Here is a 19,383-nt window from a genome sequence, read left to right as displayed (position 1 = left end):
AGTTTATACAATCTGAAGAGAAAACACAAAAAGGTCCATTTACAGGACCCTCATTTTGGTCAGGAGACACATGACCTCCAGGATTGTTACAGAAATATTGATATTGAAAACTCAAAATGAGGAAGTCCACTTTAAACTGAGCTGGACTCAGCAATTTTCAAACTGCAGACAAACTGGAACAAATAGTCTTCATGCAGTCAAGATATCAAATTCCCATTGAAACCAGACTGACCTGGTCAGATGCTATAGGCCACCTTATTTCAGAATGAATAGCTCAGTAGCACAGTGGTCAGCACTGCTGCTTCACAGCTCCAGGGACCTGGGTTTGATTCCCGGCTTGGGATGCTCTCTGTGTCAAATTTGCACATTCTCCTCATGTCTGCGTGGGTTTCCTCCGGGTGCTCCGGTTTCCTCTCACAGTCCAAATATGTGCGGCTTAGGTTGATTGGCCATGCTAAAATTGTCCCTTACTGTCCTGAGATGCGTAGGTTAGAGGGATTAGTGGGTAAATATGTTGGGATATGGGGGTAGGGCCTGGGTGGGATGGCCTGAATGGCCTCTTGCTGTACTATAGGATTTCTATGATTCCGAGGCTCAGCCCTGACACATCACATCCTGGACCACCCCAATCTCCAGTCCCCTTGCCCCAGCAGTGGAGATTTCCCCCACCCTCCCGCAGGCAGACCCCCCACCACCACTCCCCCTCCCATGGCTGACCCCCCAGCAGACTCCGCACCCCCTTAGCTGACTACCCCACCCAAGCCCACCCCAATCACTGACCACTCTCCAGCCCCCAATGATCCCTTTGTAGAGTGGCAGCGGGACCCCCCACCCCCCCACCACGATAACTCCCTCGGCCCCATCCCCAATAGGCTCTGTCCACCTGGCACTGCATGCCCGATGGGCAGTGCCAAATGCCCCCAGGAATGTGCACTTTCTGCCTTGGGCAGTGCCAGGGGCCACAGGCTGCACGGCCAGGGTGATCATGCCTAGGGAGCACCACCCTCACAATAGAGCAACCCCCAGGGGGGACTCGATTATCCCCCGTTCACTCCAGCAGAATCAGGCCATTAACTCCCAGTGAGCTCGTCTGAACCCCACTGCAGTGAAATACTCCTGGTGGGGTGGGAGATGATCGCGGGCGAAGAGGATTCAGTCCCGGGCCCACTAATAGCATTTAAATAGTAAAATACTGCTCGCCCTTTCTCCCGGCCAATTTCCAGTGCAGTGCAGATGCTGCCGGAAATACAGGCCTGGGAGATGCAAGTGCGGTACGAATGCTCACAGGAATCCTGCAAATTGGCCAACGCCTGATTCTCCTGGCCTGCTGTGCAGAAAGATTAGTGGAGCAGAAAGGGAAAATCAAACCCACTGAGTTTATCGGGGGCTGGCAGTTTCGTAGAGATTGTTTCCTTGTTTCAGGAACCTTTTCCAGAGTAGTCTCCCGGGATTCTGGAAGATCCTGCTGTTCAGCATGAGGGTCCCCTTTCTGACGTTCCCCGGGTGGCTGGTGCCACAGATGCTGCATCCTCCCTTGGGCTAATCAACTCTGACTCTGAAATACTCGGCCTGGGCAAACCCTCTGGGGCCAATGTGGACGGTTCCATCATTTGTGGGACTTCCCATCTCTGATGCAGTGCTGTGACTAACAGATCCGCATGTCCTCCCCAAACCAATTCATCCCTGGTCTGTATGTTGAAGTGGAAATTTTTCTGCTTCTTGACTGTGATAGAGAGACTCAACAAAATTCATTCCGACCAAATAACTAGTCTTTATTTACGAAAGACTGCATGCAGTATTGGCAGTAACTTGAGTTTGGAGAGCAGTTGTTACCACTTGCTAATTCCTCCTCAAGCCCATACTTATATAAAGAATCGGTTCAGTATTTATACATAATCATTATCAGTTTGCGTGACCAGAGCTTATTCAGGAATTTGATCAATAAGCAATGTCATCAATAATGGGACAACTTGCTGACCTCCTAAAACTCCTTGCTGACCTCCGAGAACTCTTTGTCTCATCATTCATAACTTTATCTTGTTCTTTTGATAGAACAAAAGAAGGCCGGTGACTTCATCATCTCTGACCTTATCTTGTCTCACTCATACAGCCCTAGATCATGCAGAGTCAGCCTTGTCAGGTCTTACAGAGATTAGGCACAGCTTGACCTTCTCTGCTCTTATTCATGTCTTAAGTTATGTGGAGTCAGCCTTATCAAGTCTTACAGGGTCTGGCATTTTGGAATAGCTTGATCAGCTTTCCTTATTTTGTACCAAATACTTGACCAATTTTCCCATAATGCCACTACTTGATTCGTACAACTTCACATTCCCTCCTTTTGACATATCATGGCAACTAGTTAAATAGGGAAATCCATGATTTCCTAGTTTGGGGGCGTTTAAGAGGTCTGTGGACAGGTTTATGGACGAAAAGGGATTGGTTTAGGTTAGTGGGTCGTTGTTGTTTTTTTTTAACTGGTCGGCGCAACATCATGGGCCGAAGGGCCTGTTCTGCGCTGTAATGTTCTATGTTCTATGTTCTATGACTCGATTAAAAATGCATTTACACAAGCAACCAAGCAATCCCGTCCCCAGTAGCAAAATGAAGGCCTTAAAGATCCAATCAAATAATCCGTGACCCAGCCATCCTAACCAACCCGGTGGGTAGTAGTCACGAAATTCACGACCAATCTTTTGAATTTGATCAGCTTGTCTCTTAATATGGTCGGCCAGGTTGGTGATATTTTCAGAGGCATCTGGGATATAAGTACAGCATTGCTGACCCACAATGCTACACGTTCCTCCCTGTGAGGGTAACAGATAATCCAAAGCTAATCACTTTCTTACTCAACAACTCTGACCAGTATGTACGGCTATCTAATTTTAGAATTACTTCCTCCCAGCCTGGCTTCCTGTCTTCGCCTAGTGTCTATCATCTGCTTTACCCCATCTAATGACCGGACTGCTCTCCAATACTGACTGGATACTGAGACCCTGTCAGATCTGAGTGCAGCCTCCCCTAGCCCACCATCCAACCAAATCCCACTCCAACTATCTACCTCACTGTTAGCAGACCAGTAGGGAGTAAAGGGAAAGTGGTGACTGGGCTGTTGGATTCTGATCTGTCTCTCCTGTCCCATCGTCACATCCAAAACCCCCCTTCTCCCAAGATCGTCTCCAATCTCTCAGAGCCACCCCTCACTCCTGTTACTGAAGGAAGATGGAGTTCGGGAAATGGTTAATCTGCTGTTCGCTGGCTCTCTCCATATCAGTCTGTGAGTTTTATTCAGTGTTTGTGATTCTCTCTCTCTCTCTCAGTTCTGTTTTGCTTCCTCATTTGGGATTTTAATGTCCAAATTCTCCTTAGAACACTCTGAAATCCTCGGAGAGGATGTGGAAAATTTACTGTAACAGGTCGAGGAAATCAGGGGCTTCAGTCAATGCAGAGAGACTGGGAGAAACTGGGATTATTCTCCTGAGAGCACAGAAGGTTAAGGGAAGATTGAATTGAGGTGTTCAAAATCAGCAAGTGTTTGGATGGAGTGAATGAGGAGAAAGTGTTTCCAGTGACAGGAGGTTCAGTAAACACAAAGAGACACAGATTGAAGAGAATCAGTAAAAGAAGCAGAGAGGAGGGTGAGGAGGAATGTTTTTACACAGCAAGTTCCTGTGATCTGGAAGGTGCTGCCTGAAAGGCAGTGGAAGCAGATTCAATAACAACTTTCAAATGGGGGAATTGGAGAAAAACTGTGAAGGGGGTAAATTTGACGGGAGATGGAAGAAGTAGAAAGGAATGAGATTAATAAGATCACTGTCATAGGACTAGCATGGGCACGATGGGTTGAATGGCCTCTTCCTGAACTGTGTTGTGCTCTGAATTGAAATGCCCTCCAGGCACTGAGCTGGTCTCGTTCTGCACTCACTGACTGTCTGCTCTTGTTAAACTTCAGTTCAGAATCAGGCTGCCCGTCTCCCTGTGAATGGATCCCTGGGTCAGTCAGTCTATCTGTCTCCGGAGAATCCACATGGATCGAAGATTGAAGAGGTTATCTGGAGGCAATCTTCACTCAGTCTCAGAATAGCAAGATACATGGAGGGTCATGTTGTTTATTTTGGTGCTGAGGATTACAGGAAACGGATAAAACTTCATCCTGGGAACTTCAGCCTGCAAATCAGTGACTTACAGAGAGTGGACACCAGAGATTATGAGGTGCTTATAACAGGAAATTCAGGAGAGGAAACTATGGAGAGATTCAAACTGGATGTGTACGGTAAGTGAGATTCTATTGGATGGACGGAGCTTCACTGCTCACTGAAAGATAGGAATAAGAGGAGGACATTCACCTCCTTGAGCCTGTTCCACCATTCAATAAGATCCTGTCGGATCAGCTACATCAACTCCATCATCTCCTCCCTCCACTCCCCATGTCCTTCCCTCTGTTTCCCATTCATCCCTTCCCCACCCCTTCCCTCTCTTCCCATTCCCCCTCTCCATCTTCCTCCCTCCCTTCCCACCTCCCTTGTTCTCCTTCCCCTCTGTACCCCACTCCCCATCCCCTCCCTCCGCAACCCTCTCCATTCCCTTTCCACACGCCTTCCCCTTCCCTCAACTTCCCTCCATTCCCTCCCTTTCTCCTCTCCCTCCCCTCCCCGCACTCTTCCCTCCTCTCTCTCCCCCTCTCCTCTCTCTCTTATTCTCCTTCAGTTCCTTCAACACTTGAACTCACCATTCTCTCCCTCCCCTCCCCCTCCTGCCCTTTCCCTCCCCTCCCCTCTCCTCCTCCCCACCTTCACTCTCTTCTCTCTCACTCCGTACAGCCCCTCAGCCGCATACAGAAACCAGCTTCTGGGGGTGCGCTGCCATAACTTGTTGTGACTCCTGTCTCTCTGACAGAGTTTTGAGGAGGGACAGAGGGACCTGCCCATGAGCTGGATGGATGAGGAGAAGGAGGAAACAAACTTCGGAGGAGGAGAAGGAAGGAGAGAAGTGTTTTCCAACAGCCGCTGAAAGTATTCCGGGATATTTTCAAGGAGCAGTCTACACCCATCAGCAAAATACGGAATGCCCAGACATGCACAGCAAGATCCCAACAGCAGACAACAGGGGGAATGACAGGAAGGTGGAACAAAACGTCTGGTTGGGTATTCCAAGAGGGGCCATCCCATATTGAGGAAGAAAAATTGTGGGCGGGATTTTCCGATCTCGCTTGCCCCAAAACCGGAAATTGCCACCCACGGTCAATGGACCTTTGCCCCTCCCCCGCTCCAATTCCTGAGGCGGGCGGGATGGGAAAATTCCCCCCTTGTGTTTTCCTGGTGGGATGCTCACTGGAATCTCCACACAGACTGAATTTCAGAGCTCTCAGAGATCTGGGATATAGAGGGGACTCTGGGTCACTCGCCATGTTCAATCTGAGCCTTTCTTTCAAATGTAGGAGTTATATAATTCTTGAAGTGATTTTTTTTTGCTGAAACTGCAACCCGTGGTCACTGTCACTCCCAGACTCGATTATTCCAAAGCTCACCCGACTGCACCTTCTGTAAACTACAGCTCGTTCAAAACTGATGTCACCATGTTCTGAGCTCACATTGACTCCCATTCACCCATCACCCCCTGTGCTCACTCACCTACATTATCCCCTTGTCCAATCTTACACCTCACTCAACCTCCTGTACAAATCCCAGCATGACTTTGTCCCTCCCTCTGGAACCTCCTCCAGCCCTCCCTATCTCTGTAACCCCTCCTGGGATGTCTTTGTCCGTTGACCAGTTGAAGTGTGACACAGTTCCTGTTTCCCAGTGAGATGCCAGCTCATGCTGCTCTTAAACCCCACCTGATGCCTCAAAGGTTCTCAAAGCTTGTTCAGATAAGCAAAGGAAAGTCACCGAATTCCCACTGAATATCTGATACCTTTCATCAATCCTCCCTCTGCCATTACATTAGGGCAAGCATTTTCCAGCATCTGCCAATCAGTGGATTGCAATTAAACTCTGACTGACCTTGGAACTTACCTGTTTGCCGCACTTCCCTCCTCCAACTTCTGCATCATCCCTTTAATTATTGAATACAGATCCCCCATGACATTGCTCAAAGAACAACACAGCATGGGAAACAGGCCCTTCGGCCCAACGAGCCCGTGCCGCCATTTTAACATTGTGAGTTCCCTCTAACGCCCATGACCTTTGTCTACGCTTATGGCACTCCACATCGGAAACCAGATTGCTCCTTGTTAGTGTTGTGGTGAACATTAGGAATGATGTAGCAAATCTGTTGTTTCCTTATTCATATCCTTCAAGACGTAGCTTAATTTTGATGTGGATAAATGGGAAAGCAAGATTAAGAAACTGGTGAATAACCCAAATATAAATGAAAGTCAAGCCTGTCTGGATTAATGGAAGTTACAAGGTAATCGAAGTTTACATTATCCTGTTGGTGAGTATACTGTGAAAACTTAAACAAGAGTCTTAGAGATATACAGTACAGAAACAGGCCCTTCGGCCCAATTCAGCCATACTGACCAGGTTTCCTTAACAAAAACTAATCCCATCTGCCTGTGTTTGGCCCATATCCTCTAAACGTTTCCTATCCACGTAGCTGCCCAAACGTATTTTAAATGTCCTTCCTCTGGCAGCTCATTCCATATACACACCACCCTGTGTGTGAAAAAGATACCACTCAGGCCCTGTTTAAATCTTTCCCCTCTCACCTTAGGCCTTTGCCCTCTAGTTTTGGACTGCCCTACTCTGGGGAAAAGATCTTGGCTATTTACCTTATCAATGCCCCTCATGATTTTATAAACCTCGATAAGGTTACCCCCACATCCTCCTACGCTCCAGGGAGAGAAAGTCCCAGCCTATCCAACCTCTCCTAATAATGCAAACCTTCCATTCCTGGTAACATCCTTGTAAATCTTTTTCACACCCTTTCCAGTTTAATAACATCCTTCCTAGAGCAAGGCAACTAAAATTGTACCCCGTACTCCAAATGTGGCCTTACAAATGTCTTGTGTAGTTGTTACATAAAGTCTCAACTCCTGGACTCAGTGTTCTGACCAATGAAGAGAAGTGTGCCAAACAGTTTCTGTGACGTCACTTTCAAGGAATGATGTACCTACACCTCTAGGTCTCTCTGTTCAACAACACTCCCCAGGCCCTTCCATTAACTGTGTAAGTCCTGTCCTGGTTTGTCTTATCAAAATGCAACAGCTTGCATTTATCTGAATTAAACTCCATCTACCATTCCTTGGCCCACTGGCCCAAATGATAAAGATCCCATCGTAATCTTAGATAACTAGTGCCGTGATGTTTTCCCAAATCAAAAACACAACTCCACCGCTTTACTTGCCTCCCCTTCTAGCCTTCCTATAGCATTTGTACCCCAGAACATTGAGCTGCCAGTCCTGTCTCTCCCTCAGCCATGTTTTTATAATCACTATGATATTCCAGTTCCATGTCCCCATCTGGGCCCTGAGTTCATCTGCCTTACCTGTCAGATGTCTTATATCAAAATAATTGTAGTTAATTCATCAATCTTCCCTTGTTTCCCACAATGTTCCTGCTTGTCTTGTCTATTTAACTTGCCCTCTGTATGAGCCTCAGTGTCCCATCTTCGTCTCACTACTCTTTAGTGTTCCACCACCCTGCCAGACTAGTTTAAACCCTCACAAATAGATGTAGCAAATCTTCCCATCAGTATATCGGTCCCTCTCTAGTTCAGGTGCAACCCATTCCCCGACCCCAAAACAGTTCCCAATGCTCCAAACATCTGAATCACTGCCCCCTGCACCAGCTGCTCAACCACTTATTCATCTGCTCTATCCTCCTAATCCTATTCTCATTAGCACATGGCATTGTGAGTAATCCAGGAATTACTACGCCTGAGGTCCTCCTGCGTATGGAGTTATAAAATCTACAATGTCAAGTTTGTAGGATTCCATTTTTTTAAGTCTTTTCTTAATAAAACAAATTTTGTTTTTGTTTCAAAAAAGTGAAACCTTTGAACTGATTTTGAAATCTACATACCTTGGAACATAACCTCACCCTACCCAATCCCTCCTCATAGCTGAAATTTTTCCACCCCAGGCCACATTCTTGTAAATCGCTACAATCTCTCCAGAACAATTATGGACTGCCTGTAATGTGATGGCCAGACTGTACATAAAACTCCAGTTGTGACCTATCTAGTGTTATCTACAGTTCCAGCATTACATCCCTGCCTTCCCAGTACAAGTACAGCTCTGAGTAAATCTTCCTCTACATTGTCCCGATCCAACACTCCCAGGACAGGTACAGCACGGGGTTAGATACAGAGTAAGTCTCCCGCTACACTGTCCACATCAAACACTCCCAGGACAGGTACAGCACGGGGTTAGATACAGAGTAAGTCTCCCTCTACACTCTCTGGAGGGAGGGTCTGTTGAGGAGCAGTGGAGGATCTTTAAGGAGATCTTTCTTGGTGCTCAACAGAAATTTATTCCGATGGTCAAAAAGGATAGTGGGAGGAGAGGTAATAAGCCGTGGATAACGAAGGAGGTGAAGGAAAGTGTTAAACTAAAAGCAGAGGAATTTAGAGTAGCTAAGAGTAGTGGGCGAGAAGAGGATTGGGAGAGGTTTAAATGTCAACAAAGATTGACAAAGAAGTTGATAAGGAAGGGTAGGAGAAACTATGAAGCTGGGCTAGCGCTTAATATAAAAAAGGATAGCAAGAATTCTTATAAATATATAAAAAGGAAGAGGCTGGCTAGGGTGAATGTTGGTCCTTTAGAGGATGAGAAAGGGGACCTAGTGGTAGGGGATGGGGATATGGCTAAGATATTGAATAACCTTTTTGTTTCTGTCTTCACGGAGGAGGACGTGAATAATTTGCCGGGTGTTAGCGATGGAAAGGTGGTAGGACTGGAGGGTCTTAATGACATTACTGTCACTAGAAAGGCGGTGCTCGACAGACTGGAGGGGCTGATTGTGGACAAGTCCCCAGGACCGGATGGAATGCATCCGAGGGTTCTGAAAGAAATGGCGGAGGTGATAGTGGATGCCTTGGTGGTTATTTTCCAAACGTCGCTGGATTCCGGGGAAGTGCCGGATGATTGGAAAACGGCTAACGTTACGCCGTTGTTTACGAAGGATGCCAGGCAAAAGGCGGGGAATTATAGGCCGGTTAGTTTAACGTCTGTGGTAGGTAAAATGTTAGAATCTGTCATTAAGGAGGAAATTGCGAGGCATCTTGAAGGGAATTGCTTGATAGAGCAGACGCAGCACGGTTTCATTAAAGGGAAGTCGTGTCTGACAAATTTACTGGAGTTCTATGAGGATGTGTCTAGGGCGGTGGATAGAGGAGAGCCGGTGGATGTGGTCTTTCTAGATTTTCAGAAGGCGTTTGACAAAGTGCCTCACAAGAGGTTATTGCAGAAGGTCGAGGGACATGGAGTTGGGGGTAGGGTGTTAGCGTGGATAGAGGATTGGTTGTCAAATAGGAGGCAGAGAGTGGGGGTCAACGGGTGCTATTCGGATTGGCGGATGGTGACTAGTGGAGTGCCCCAGGGGTCGGTGCTGGGGCCTCAGCTTTTTACCATTTGTATAGATGATCTGGAGGAGGGAACCGAGTGTAGAGTGTCGAAATTTGCTGATGACACCAAGATTGGTGGAACGGCAAATTGTGCGGAGGGTGTGGAGAGTCTGCAGAAGGATCTAGATAGGCTGGGCGAATGGGCCACGAAATGGCAAATGGAATTTAATGTTGGCAAGTGTGAGGTGGTCCACTTTGGTAGGAAGAATGGTAGGAAGGACTATTACTTACGGGGCGAAAAACTGCAGCAGGCGACGGTGCAGAGGGACCTCGGGATCCTTGTGCATGAGTCGCAAAAACCCAGCTTGCAGGTGCAGCAGGTGGTCAGGAAGGCGAATGGGATGCTGGCCTTCATAGCGAAGGGGATTGAATATAGAAGTAGGGAGGTCTTGCTGCAGCTGTATAGGGCATTGGTGAGGCCGCAACTGGAGTACTGTGTGCATTTTTGGGCGCCACACCTGCGCAAAGATATTTTGGCCTTGGAGGGAGTGCAGAGGAGGTTTACTAGGCTGATACCAGAGTTGAGGGGGTTGAGCTATGAGGAGAGGCTGAATAAACTGGGCTTGTACTCGTTAGAGTTTAGAAGAATGAGGGGAGATCTCATTGAGACGTATAAGATGATGAATGGGATGGATAGGATAGAGGTGGAAAGACTCTTCCCGCTCAAAAAAGACAATAGGACTAGGGGGCACAGCCTCAAGATAAAAGGGGGGCGGTTTAGAACGGAGTTGAGGAGGAACTTCTTCACTCAAAGGGTGGTGAATCTCTGGAATTCTCTGCCCGTTGAAGTGGTGGAGGCTGCCTCGCTAAATATTTTTAAGACGCGGGTTGATGGGTTTTTGATAGGAGAGGGGATTAAGGGTTATGGGGAGAGGGCGGGAAAGTGGAACTGAGCAGCGACAGATCAGCCATGATCTTATTGAATGGTGGGGCAGGCTCGAAGGGCTGGATGGCCTACTCCTGCTCCTATTTCTTATGTTCTTATGTTCTTACACTGTCCCCATCAAACACTCCCAGGACAGGTACAGCACGGGGTTAGATACAGAGTAAAGTTCCCTCTACACTGTCCTCATCAAACACTCCCAGGACAGGTACAGCACGGGGTTAGATACAGAGTAAATCTCCCTCTACACTATCCCCATCAAACTCTTCTGGGACAGGTACAGCACAGAGGAAGATAAAGATTAAATCTTCCTCTACACTGTCCCCATCAAACACTCCCAAGATGGATACAGCCCAGCATTAGATAGAGAGTAAAGGTCCCTCTGCACTGGTTTCATCAAACACTCCCAGGATTGGTATGGCACAAGTGGAAGAGATCCATCGAGGAGGGTAAGGCCAAAACCATTTCCCCTGATTTGTTTATCAATGAGTTCATGTCACTGAAAGAGTGGAGCCTGAAGTGCCTTTTCCCAAATTACTTCCCCAGGAGAATGCAGTACATTATGGACAGGGTACAGTTCTACACGTACACAGCACCTTCAGTTAATCATTGCAAGTCTCTCCGTAAGAGAAACCAAATCATATTTGATTTGGACACATAGAACATAGAACAATACAGCGCAGTACAGGCCCTTCGGCCCTCGATGTCGCGCTGACCAGTGAAACCAAACTAATGACCCTCTAATCTAAACTATTCCAATATTATCCATATGCCTATCAACTGACCATTTGAACGCCCTTAAAGTTGGCGAGTCCACAACTGCTGCAGGCAGGGCATTCCACGCCCTTACTACCCTCTGATTAAAGCACCTACCTCTGACATCCATCCTATAATTACCACCCCTTAATTTAAAGCTATGTCCCCTCGTGTTAGCCATCACCATCCGAGGAAAAAGGCTGTCACTGTCCACCCTATCCAATCCTTTGATCATCTTGTATGCCTCAATCAGGTCACCTCACAACCTTCTTCTCTCCAATGAAAATAACCTCAAGTCTCTCAGCCTTTCCTCATAAGACCTTCCCACCATACCAGGCAACATCCTGGTAAACCTCCTCTGCACCCTTTCCAATGCCTCCACATCTTTCTTATAATGCGGCGACCAGAACTGTACGCAATACTCCAAGTGCGGCCGCACCAGAGTTTTGTGCAGTTGCAACATGACCTCACGGCTCCGAAATTCAAACCCTCTACCAATAAAAGCTAACACACCGTACACCTTCTTAACAACCTTATCAACCTGGGTGCCAACTTTCAGGGAGCTATGCACATGTACCCCAAGATCTCTCTGCTCGTCAACACTACTAATAGTCCTTCCATTAGCCCTATATTCTGTACTCCTGTTATTCTTACCAAAGTGAATCACCTCACACTTTTCCGTATTAAACTCCATCTGCCACCTCTCGGCCCAGCTCTGCAGCTAATCTACGTCCCTCTGCAAACTGTAACATCCATCCGCACTGTCTACAACTCCTCCAACTTTAGTGTCGTCAGCAAATTTACTAACCCATCCTTCTACACCCTCATCTAGGTCATTTATAAAAATGACAAACAGCAGTGGCCCCAAAACAGATCCTTGAGGTACACCACTTGTAACTGCACTCCAGGTTGAATATTTCTCATCAACCACCACCCTCTGTCTTCTATCAGCGAGCCAATTCCTGATCCAAACTGCTAAATCACCCTCATTCCCATGCATCTGCATTTTCTGCAGTAGCCTACCATGGGGAACCTTATCAAACGCTTTGCTAAAATCTATACACAACACGTCAACTGCCTTACCCTTATCCACCTCTTTGGTCACCTTTTCAATAAACTCGATAAGGTTTGTGAGGCACGACCTACCCTTCACAAAACCCTTCACAGAAGCAGATATTCAGGACTGGTGACCACAAGCTTGCTCACAGAGTGAGGAGTAAAGGACCCTATTAATGGAGGAGGGAGTGAGAGAAGGAGAGAGAGAGGAACAGAAAAAAGAAGAAATATAGGAAGCAAGAGCCAGAGAGAGAGAAAGAAAGATGCAGAGACAGAGAGAGAGGCAAACTGAGCAGCAGAGAGGGGGAAAATAGAGACAGAGAGAGCGAGAGTCATGGGGAAAGATGGAGTGACATACAAAAAGGCAGAATATGCAAAAGATAGAGAGAGAGAGAGACAGGACAGTGACAGAGAATGAGACAGGTAGAGAGAGAGAGAGAGACAGGATTGTCATGGGGAGTGAGACAGATAGAGAGACAGAGACAGGACAGTGACACTGACAAAGAGCGAGACGGACAGGATGGTGACAGAGAATGAAAAGGACAGAGAGAGAGAGAGAAAGACAGGCAAAGAGAGAGTGATAGTTGGTGATGTTTAGGGATGGAATTCCAGGCAGCTGAAGGCACGGCTGCTAGTGGTGGTGCAATAGGAATCAGGCAATGCTCAAGAGACTGGAATTGGAGGAGCTTACAGAGATAGGGAAGGTTGTAAGGGCTGGAGGAGGTTACAGAGATAGAGAAGGTTGTAAGGGATGGAGGAGTTAACCAGGATAGGGAGGGTAGTAGGGGCTGGAGGAAGTTACAGAGATACGGAAGGTTGTAGAGGCTGGAGGAGGTTACAGAGATAGGGAAGGTTGTAGGGGCTGGAGGAAGTTACAGAGATAGGGAAGGTTGTAAGGGCTGGAGGAGGTTACAGAGATAGGGAAGGTTGTAAGGGCTGGAGGAGGTTACAGAGATAGGGGAGGTTGTAGGGGCTGGAGGAGGTAACAGAGGGAGGAAGAGTTGTAAGGGCTGGAGGAGGTTACAGAGATAGGGAAGGTTGTAGGGGCTGGAGGAGGTTACAGAGATAGGGAAGGTTGTAGGGGCTGGAAGAGGTTACAGAGATAGGGGAGGTTGTAGGGGCTGGAGGAGGTAACAGAGGTAGGGAGGGTTGTAAGGGCTGGAGGAGGTTACAGAGATAAGGAAGGTTGTAGGGGCTGGAGGAGGTAACAGAGATAGAGAAGGTTGTAAGGGCTGGAGGAGGTTACAGAGATAGGGAAGGTTGTAGGGGCTGGAGGAGGTAACAGAGATAGAGAAGGTTGTAAGGGCTGGAGGAGGTTACAGAGATAGGGAAGGTTGTAGGGGCTGGAGGAGGTTACAGAGATAGGGAAGGTTATAAGGGCTGGAGGAGGTTACAGAGATAGGGAGGGGTGTAGGGGCTGGAGGAGGTTACAGAGATAGGGAGGGTTGTAGGGGCTGGAGGAGGTCACAGAGATAGGGAAGGTTGTAAAGGCTGGAGGAGGTTACAGAGATAGGGAAGGTTGTGAGGGCTGGAGGAGTTTACAGAGATCGGGAGGGTAGTAGGGGCTGGAGGAGGTTACAGAGGTAGGGAGGGTAGTAGGGGCTGGAGAAGGTTCCAGAAATAGGAAGGGTTGTAGGGGCTGGAGGCAGTTACACAGATAGGGATGGTTGTAGGGGCTGGAGGAGGTTACAGAGATAGGGAAGGTTGTGAGGGCTGGAGGAGGTTACAGAGATAGGGAAGGTTGTGAGGGCTGGAGGAGGTTACAGAGATAGGGAGGGTAGTAGGGGCTGGAAGAGGTTACAGAGATAGGGAAGGTTGTGAGGGCTGGAGGAGGTTACAGAGATAGGGAAGGTTGTGAGGGCTGGAGGAGGTTACAGAGATAGGGAAGGTTGTGAGGGCTGGAGGAGGTTACATAAGAACATAAGAAATAGGAGCAGGAGTAGGCCATCTAGCCCTTCAAGCCTGCCCCGCCATTCAAGAAGATCATGGCTGATCTGTCGCTGCTCAGTTCCACTTTCCCGCCCTCTCCCCATAACCCTTAATCCCCTCTCTTATCAAAAACCCATCAACCCGCGTCTTAAAAATATTTAGCAAGGCAGCCTCCACCACTTCAACGGGCAGAGAATTCCAGAGATTCACCACCCTTTGAGTGAAGAAGTTCCTCCTCAACTCCGTTCTAAACCGTCCCCTCTTTATCTTGAGGCTGTGCCCCCTAGTCCTACTGTCTTTTTTGAGCGGGAAGAGTCTTTCCACTTCTATCTTATCCATCCCATTCATTACAGAGATATGGAAGGTTGTAAGGGCTGGAGGAGGTTACAGAGAAAGGGAAGGTTTAAGGGCTGGAGAAGGTTACAGAGATAGAGAAGGTTGTAAGGGCTGGAGGAGGTTACAGAGATAGGGAAGGTTGTAAGGGCTGGAGGAGGTTACAGAGATAGGGAAGGTTGTAAGGGCTGGAGGAGGTTACAGAGATAGGGAAGGTTGTAGGGGCTGGAGGAGGTTACAGAGATAGGGAAGGTTGTAGGGGCTGGAGCATGTTACAGAGATAGAGAAGGTTGTAAGGGCTGGAGGATGTTACAGAGATAGGGAGGGTTGTAAGGGCTGGAGGAGGTTACAGAGATAGGGAAGGTTGTAAGGGCTGGAGGAGGTTACAGAGATAGGGAAGGTTGCAGGGGCTGGAGGAGGTTACAGAGATAGTAAGGTTGTAGGGGCTGGAGGAGGTTTCAGAGATAGTGAGGGTTGTAGGGGCTGGAGGAGGTTACAGAGATAGGGACGGTTGTAGGGGCTGGAGGAGGTTACAGAGATAGGGAAGGTTGTAGGGGCTGGAGGAGGTTACAAAGATAGGGAAGGTTGTAGGGGCTGGAGGAGGTTACAGAGATAGGGAAGGTTGTAGGGGCTGGAGGAGGTTACAGAGATAGGGAGGGTCGTAAGGGCTGGAGGAGGTTACAGAGATAGGGAGGGTTGTAAGGGCTGGAGGAGGTTACAGAGGTCGGGAAGGTTGTCAGGGCTGGAGGAGGTTACACAGATAGGAGGGATTGGAGGAGCTGGAGGAAGTTACAGAGGGAGGAAGGGTTGGAGGGGCTGGAGAAGGTTACAGAGATAGGGAAGGTTGTAAGGGCTGGAGGAGGTTACAGAGATCGGGAAGGTTGTGAGGGCTGGAGGAGGTTACAGAGATAGGGAAGGTTGTAAGGGCTGGAGGAGGTTACAGAGATAGGGAAGGTTGTAGGGGCTGGAGGAGGTTACAGAGATAGGGAAGGTTGTAGGGGCTGGAGGAGGTTACAGAGATAGGGAAGGTTGTAGGGGCTGGAGGAGGTTACAGAGATAGGGAGGGTCGTAAGGACTGGAGGAGGTTACAGAGATAGGGAAGGTTGTAGCGGCTGGAGGAGCTTACAGAGACAGGGAAGGTTGTCAGGGCTGGAGGAGGTTACAGAGACAGGGAAGTTTGTAGGTGCTGGAGGAGGTTACAGAGATACGGAGGGTAGTAGGGGCTGGAGGATGTTACAGAGATAGGGAGTGTTGGAGGGGCTGGAGGCAGTTACAGAGATAGGGAAGGTTGTAGGGGCTGGAGGAGCTTACAGAGATAGGGAAGGTTGTAAGGGCTGGAGGAGGTTACAGCGATAGGGAAGGTTGTGAGGGCTGGAGGAGCTTACAGAGTTAGGGAAGGTTATAAGGGCTGGAGGATGTTACAGAGATAGGGAAGGTTGTGAGGGCTGGAGGAGCTTACAGAGTTAGGGAAGGTTGTAAGGGCTGGAGAAGGTTACAGTGATTGGGATGTTTGTACGTACTGGAGGAGGTTACAGAGATAGTGACGGTAGTAGGGGCTGGAGGATGTTACAGAGATAGGGAGTGTTGGAGGGGCTGGAGGAGGTTACAGAGGTCGGGAAGGTTGTAAGGGCTGAAGGAGGTTACACAGATAGGAAGGATTGGAGGAGCTGGAGGAAGTTACAGAGGGAGGAAGGGTTGGAGGGGCTGGAGAAGGTTACAGAGATAGGGAAGGTTGTAAGGGCTGGAGGAGGTTACAGTGATTGGGATGTGTGTACGTGCTGGAGGAGGTTACAGAGATAGGGAGGGTAGTAGGGGCTGGAGGATGTTACAGAGATAGGGAGTGTTGGAGGGGCTGGAGGCAGTTACAGAGATAGGGAAGGTTGTAGGGGCTGGAGGAGCTTACAGAGATAGGGAAGGTTGTAAGGGCTGGAGGAGGTTACAGAGATAGGGAAGGTTCTAAGGGCTGGAGAAGGTTACAGAGAAAGGGAAGGTTGTAAGGGCTGGAGGAGGTTACGGAGATAGGTAGGGTTGTAGGGGCTGGAGGAGGTTACAGTGGTCGGGAAGGTTGTAAGGGCTGGAGGAGGTTACACAGATAGGAAGGATTGGAGGAGATGGAGGAAGTTACAGAGGGAGTAAGGGTTGGAGGGGCTGGTGAAGGTTACAGAGATAGGGAAGGTTGTAAGGGCTTGAGGAGGTTACAGAGATCGGGAAGGTTGTGAGGGCTGGAGGAGGTTACAGAGATAGGGAAGGTTGTAGGGGCTGGAGGAGGTTACAGAGATAGGGAGGGTTGTAAGTGCTGGAGGAGGTTACAGAGATAGGGAGGGTTGTAAGGGCTGGAGGAGGAAACAGAGATAGGGAAGGTTGTAAGGGCTGGAGTAGGTTACAGAGACAGGGAAGGTTGTGAGGGCTGGAGGGTTACAGAGATAGGGAAGGTTCTAGGGGCTGGAGGAGGTTACAGAGATAGGGAAGGTTGTAGGGGCTGGAGGAGGTTACAGAGATAGGGAAGGTTGTAGGGGCTGGAAGAGGTTACAGAGATAGGGAAAGTTGTAGGGGCTGGAGGAGGTTACAGAGATAGGGAAGGTTGTGAGGGCTGGAGGAGGTTACAGAGATAGGGAAGGTTGTAGCGGCTGGAGGAGCTTACAGAGACAGGGAAGGTTGTAGGTGCTGGAGGAGGTTACAGAGATAGGGAGGGTAGTAGGGGCTGGAGGATGTTACAGAGATAGGGAGTGTTGGAGGGGCTGGAGGCAGTTACAGAGATAGGGAAGGTTGTAGGGGCTGGAGGAGCTTACAGAGATAGGGAAGGTTGTAAGGGCTGGAGAAGGTTACAGAGAAAGGGAAGGTTGTAGGGGCTGGAGGAGGTTACAGATATAGGGAGGGTTGTAAGGGCTGGAGGAGGTTACAGAGATAGGGAGGGTTGTAGGGGCTGGAGGAGGTTACAGAGGTCGGGAAGGTTGTAAGGGCTGGAGGAGGTTACACAGACAGGAAGGATTGGAGGAGCTGGAGGAAGTTACAGAGGGAGGAAGGGTTGGAGGGGCTGGAGAAGGTTACAGAGATAGGGAAGGTTGTAAGGGCTGGAGGAGGTTACAGAGATCGGGAAGGTTGTGAGGGCTGGAGCAGGTTACAGAGATAGGGAAGGTTGTAAGGGCTGGAGGAGGTTACAGAGATAGGGGAGGTTGTAAGGGCTGTAGGAGGTTACAGAGACAGGGAAAGTTGTAGGGGCTGGAGGAGGTTACAGAGATAGGGAAGGTTGTAAGGGCTGGAGGAGGTTACAGAGATAGGGAGGGTTGTAAGTGCTGGAGGAGGTTACAGAGATAGGGAAGGTTGTAGGGGCTGGAGGAGGTTACAGAGATAGGGACGGTAGTAGGGGCTGGAGAAGGTTACAGAGATAAGGTAGATTGTAGGGGCTGGAGGAGGTTACAGAGATAGGGAAAGTTGTAGGGGCTGGAGGAGGTTACAGAGATAGGGAAGGTTGTAGGGGCTGGAGGAGGTTCCAGCGATAGGGAGGGTTGTAAGGGCTGGAGGAGCTTACAGAGACAGGGAAGGTTGTAAGGGCTGGAGGAGGTTACAGTGATAGGGATGTTTGTAGGTGCTGGAGGAGGTTACAGAGATAGGGAGGGTAGTAGGGGCTGGAGGAGGTCACAGAGGTCGGGAAGGTTGTCAGGGCTGGAGGAGGTTACAGAGATAGGGAAGGTTCTAAGGGCTGGACAAGGTTACAGAGAAAGGGATGGTTGTAAGGGCTGGAGGAGGTTACGGTGATAGGGAGGGTTGTAGGGGCTGGAGGAGGTCACAGAGGTCGGGAAGGTTGTCAGGGCTGGAGGAGGTTACACAGATAGGAAGGATTGGAGGAGCTGGAGGAAGTTACAGAGGGAGGAAGGGTTGGAGGGGCTGGTGAAGGTTACAGAGATAGGGAAGGTTGTAAGGGCTGGAGGAGGTTACAGAGATAGGGAAGGTTGTGAGGGCTGGAGGAGGTTACAGAGATAGGGAAGGTTATAGGGGCTGGAGGAGGTTACAGAGATAGGGAGGGTGTAAGGGCTGGAGGAGGTAACAGAGATAGGGAAGGTTGTAAGGGCTGGAGTAGGTTACAGAGATAGGGAAGGTTGTGAGGGCTGGAGGAGGTTACAGAGATAGGGAAGGTTGTGAGGGCTGGAGGAGGTTCAGAGATAGGGAATTTTGTAGGGGCTGGAGGAGGTTACAGAGATAGGGAGGGTTGTAGGGGCTGGAGGAGGTTACAGAGATAGGGAAGGTTGTAGGGGTTGGAGGAGGTTACAGAGATAGGGAAGTTTGTAGGTGCTGGAGGAGGTTACAGAGATAGGGAGGGTAGTAGGGGCTGGAGGATGTTACAGAGATAGGGAGTGTTGGAGGGGCTGGAGGCAGTTACAGAGATAGGGAAGGTTGTAGGGGCTGGAGGAGCTTACAGAGATAGGGAAGGTTGTAAGGGCTGGAGGAGGTTGCAGAGATCGGGAAGGTTGCGAGGGCTGGAGGAGGTTACAGAGATAGGGAAGGTTGTAAGGGCTGGAGGAGGTTACAGAGATAGGGAAGGTTGTAAGAGCTGGAGTAGGTTACAGAGATAGGGAAGGTTGTGAGGGCTGGAGGAGGTTACAGAGATAGGGAAGGTTGTAGGGGCTGGAGGAGGTTACAGAGATAGGGAAGGTTGTAGGGGCTGGAGGAGGTTACAGAGATAGGGAAGGTTGTAGGGGCTGGAGGAGGTTACAGAGATAGGGAAGGTTGTAGGGGCTGGAGGAGGTTACAGAGATAGGGGAGGTTGTGAGGGCTGGAGGAGGTTACAGAGAAAGGGAAGGTTGTAGGGGCTGGAAGAGGTTACAGAGATAGGGAAGGTTGCAGGGGCTGGAGGAGGTTACAGA

The sequence above is a fragment of the Carcharhinus amblyrhynchos genome, chromosome 13, assembly GCF_965287045.1.
Source record: "Carcharhinus amblyrhynchos chromosome 13, sCarAmb.v2.hapA, whole genome shotgun sequence".
Classification (NCBI taxonomy): Eukaryota; Metazoa; Chordata; class Chondrichthyes; order Carcharhiniformes; family Carcharhinidae; genus Carcharhinus; species Carcharhinus amblyrhynchos.
The sequence above is the reverse complement of the archived record's forward strand: the minus strand, read 5'-3'. Positions refer to the sequence as shown.